Source organism: Eumetopias jubatus, unplaced genomic scaffold (genome assembly GCF_037043125.1).
Source record: "Eumetopias jubatus isolate StellerSeaLion01/CBP00866 unplaced genomic scaffold, mEumJub1_p1.0 scaffold_7, whole genome shotgun sequence".
Classification (NCBI taxonomy): Eukaryota; Metazoa; Chordata; class Mammalia; order Carnivora; family Otariidae; genus Eumetopias; species Eumetopias jubatus.
In genome coordinates, this window is record NW_028274813.1 from 111606672 (window position 1) to 111611072 (window position 4401).

Here is a 4401-nt window from a genome sequence, read left to right on the forward strand (position 1 = left end):
ATCCCCGCCCGGTCCGCCCTCCCGCCGGTCCCACCAGTCCCGCCTGTCCCGCCGTCCCCTCCCTGGACCGATGGCGAGGGCCAGGGGGGAGGGGGCGGGGTCCGGGCTGCGGGGGCGGGGGGGCTTCACAGGGGGCGGGGTCCGGGTGGAGGGGCGTAGAGGGGGTGGGGCGGGCTGGAAAGGGGCGGGGCCGGGGGCGGGGCAGGACCGGGCCGAGGCGGCGGGACGCTGGGGTCTGGGTTGAGGTCCCCGCGTGGCGCTATCCGGGCTCCCGCCCGAGCTCTCCCGGAGCCGAGCCCCGAGCCCCAGCCCCCGTGCTTGGTGACGTCAGGCAGCCGGCCGCCGAGTCTACGCAAATGATTTGCATAATGAGGAGGCAGCGACCAATCAGAGCTGGAGTTGACCGGGCTTGGCTGGGGGCGGGAGGGGCGGCTGGGCTCACGCGCTCCTGTTCGCCATGGCAACTGGACCCTCGGACGCCCTGTGTGTGTTGAGTGTGTGCGGGCGTGGCTGTGGATCGCGCGTGTGCGCCTTGGACCGCGTGAGGGGAAGTAGCTTCGTCATGCGTGGTGATGTCTGCGGGAGTTGGAGCTAGCCCCCTCCTCACACACAGGCACACACGCAGCCACACACACCTCCAATCACTGGAGCGTTTCCTGCGGGGGTGGATGGGGATTCCTCTTCTTCATTACCACTACCAAAGCCAGTTCCTCGGAGCCGATCCCACCCCGCCCCATCACACTTCTCTCTTCGGTGTCTTCACTTCCTTAACCACGAGCCTCAAACACGTTCGTCTCCCCTGCATCCCCCCCAAAATAAAAGTAAAAATAAATTCTTAACGAGAGAAAAAAAGAAAAAAAAACAAAACTCTAAAACATTCCTTGGACACTGATTCCTCCGCAGGAGAGTGAGAGAACTTACATTAGCCACATTTTCTCAGTTGCCTCGTTCATCCCAATTCCGTGAGCTCAGAAGTGTTATCCTCCTTCTCCGGAAAAGGAGCTGCGGTTCTGAGAGTTAAGGAGGTTAGGACAGGCCCGCCCCTAACATCGGCTGGGCCCAGGGTAAGAGAAGAAAGGGAGATAGACATACCGTGTATCTAAATATTTAAAAGATACAAATCAAGTTACAATTTGTTAAATATGTTCGCCTCTTATTTTCACAAATATACGTCTATAATAAAAATAAAAAGTATGTGTAGAGCGGTTTTTTATACGGCTGAAAGTTGACAAAATATCAGAGCTGATGGAATCTTACTACTCTTGTTTATGTTTGACTGTTCTCTTGATAGGCTAGTGATGTTTGAACAGAAGAATCCAATAGAGATAAATAATTTATAAATTCTATAATTATTTCATAAATTTTTTCTTGCTTTCTTTCAACAAAATTGCTAACCTCTGCTGATTGACCACTCCAAGAAACCATTAAAGAGCAGCAGTAGTAATTGGAATTAACAAAATATTCTTATGGAAACATTCAAATTAAGAAATAAATTGTGATTTTTAAATTTTTTTAACTTTTAATAAAAGCTACCCCTTTTAATTACCGAATTATAAAGTATGTTACCAGAATATTTCACTTTCCTTCAGTTTGATGTATTTTTTAACTTCCTTGCTCTTTGACCCATGGATTATTTATAACTGTATTGTTTAGTTTCCAAGTGTTTGGAGACTTTGCTGTTATCTTTCTGTAATTGATTTCTAGTTTGAGTTCATTTTGGTCAGAAATAATCTGTACGATTTCAATCCTTTTATATTTGTTGAGGTTTTGTTACCCTCAGAGCATGATCGAACTCAGTAAATGATTTGTTGGTGCTTGAAAAGAATGTATATTCTGCTGTAGTTGGGTGGAGTGTTCTATAAATGATCATTAGAACCTGTTGCTTGATGATGTTGTTGAGTTCTTCTATATTTTTTATTTTTTAAAAAATTTTTATTGTTATGTTAATCACCATACATTACATCATTAGTTTTTGAGTTCTTCTATATTCTTTCTGATTTTATGGGCAGTTGTTTTATCAACTGTTACTTGTGAATTTAACTATTTCTCCTTTCAGTTCTATTAGTTTTTGCTTCACGTGTCTTGTAGTTCTATTGACTGGTTCATACAAATTTGGAATTGCTATGTCTTCTTGGTGAATTGACTCTTTGATCATTATGTAATGTCATTCTCTGTTCCAGATAAATTTCTTGCTCTGAGATCTACTTTTATCTGATATTAATATAACCACCCCTGATTTATTCTGGTTAATGTTTGCATATCTTTTTCCACCGTTTTATTTTCAACCTACCTATACTGTTGTATTTGAAGAGAATTTCTTGTAGACCGCATATAATTGGGTCATTTGAAAAATCCAAGCTGCCAATCTTCATCTTTTAATTGCTGTATTTGGACCATTTACATTTAATGTAATTATCCGTATGTTAGGGCTTAAATCGCCACTTAGTGTTTTTTTGTTTGTTTGTTTTCTTTTTGTAAGATTTTATTTATTCGAGATAGAGCGAGAGTGAGCAAGAGAGAGAGAGAGAATGAGTGGGGGGAGGGGCAGAGGGAGAGGAAGAAGCAGGATCTCCACTGAGCAGAGAGCCCGACATGGGGCTCGATCCCAGGACCCTGGGATCATGACCTGAGCCGAAGGCAGACACTTAACCAACTGAGTCACCCAGGGGCCCCAGTTTCTTTATTTTCTTTTGTCTTCCTCAGGGTTTTTTGTTCCTTATCCTATGTATATCATACATAAATATCACAGTTTACCGGTGTTAAAATTTTACCAGTTCAAGTGAAGTACAGAAAACTTACCTACTTTTAAGTCCTTTTATATTCCCTCATTTATAATATAAGGGTCTTAAATATGTTTTCTCCATATTTTTTTTCTTTTAAAGATTTTATTTATTTGACAGAGAGAGACACAGCGAGAGAGGGAACACAAGCAGGCGGAGTGGAAGAGGAAGAACCAGGCTTCCCGCCGAGCAGGGAGCCTGATGCGGGGCTCGAACCCAGGACCCTGGGATCATGACCTGAGCCAAAGGCAGATGCTTAAATGACTGAGCCACCCAGGCGCCCCTGTTCTCTCCATATTTTGAGAACCACATAAGACAATGTTATTGAATAAAAATTTGGAAAACTCAAAAGGAGCAGTAAAGCTTCTTGTATATACCCATACTTTTGTTCTTTCCATTGTTCCTTCCTCCTTCCAGATAATCCAAGATTCCTTCTTTTATCATTTCATTTACATGTAAAAAACTTCTTTAGCCATTCTTTTAAGGTAGTTGTACTGGTGATGAATTCTCTAAGTTTTCCTTCATCTGAAAATGTTTTGATTCCTTCTTCTTTCCTGAAGGAAAATTTTGCAGATATAAAGTTCTAGTTTGACAGTTCTTTTCTTTCAGCACTTAAAAAATGTTGTGCCACTTTTTAAAAATGGCATCCATAGTTTCTGATGAGAAATCTTTTATCATTCAAATTGTTTCCCAATTGGTAAGGTGTCATCTCTCTCTTTTTTTTTTTCCACTTTCACAATTGTTACCTTTGTCTTTAGTTTTCAGAAGTTTGACCATGATGTGTCTTTTTTTTTTTTTTTTGATTGAGAGAGAGGGTGAGGAGCAGAGGGAGAGAGAGAATCTCAAGCAGGCTCCATGCCCAGTCCAGAGCCCAATGCAGGGCTTGACCTCACGACCCTGAGATCATGAACTGAGCTGAAACTAAGAGTTGGACACTTAACTGACTGAGCCACCCAGGCATCCCCGACTGTGATGTGTCTTGATGTGGATTTCTTTAGCTTTATCCTGTTTTGGCTTTAATCTATAGATTTTTGCCTTTTGCTAAATTTTTATCATTTTTAGCCATTACTTCTTTAAGTACTTTTACAGCCCCTACCTCTTTCCCCTTTTTTTCCAGGATTATGATGACAGGAATGTTAGATCTTTTGTTATAATCCCATAGGTCCTTGAGGCTCTGTTAAATTTTTTAAGTCTATTTTCCCTCTGTTGTTCAGATTGGGTAAGTTCTATTCTGTCTTCAAGTTCACTGATTCTTTCCTCTGTTATCTACATTCTGACGTTGAGCCCATCTAGAGAGTTACTCATTTTGGTTGTGGTGTTTTTTTCAGTTCTCAATTTTCCATGTGGTTCTTATTAATATTTTCTACTTCTTTGCTGAGACTTTCTATTTTTTTTTAATTTGTTTCAAGTGTGTTTGTAATTGCTTCTTAAAGCATTTTATGATGGCTCTTTTAAATCCTTGGCAGTTAATCCCAATATCTATTTCATCTCAGTGTTGATTCCTATTATGAGATGGGTTTTTTTTTTTTATGAAACTCTGAATATTTACAATTTCTTTTTTAGCAGGTCTCCTTTGACCCTACACTAGTCGAGAAACACAGCCTTGTTACTGACAGGTGGG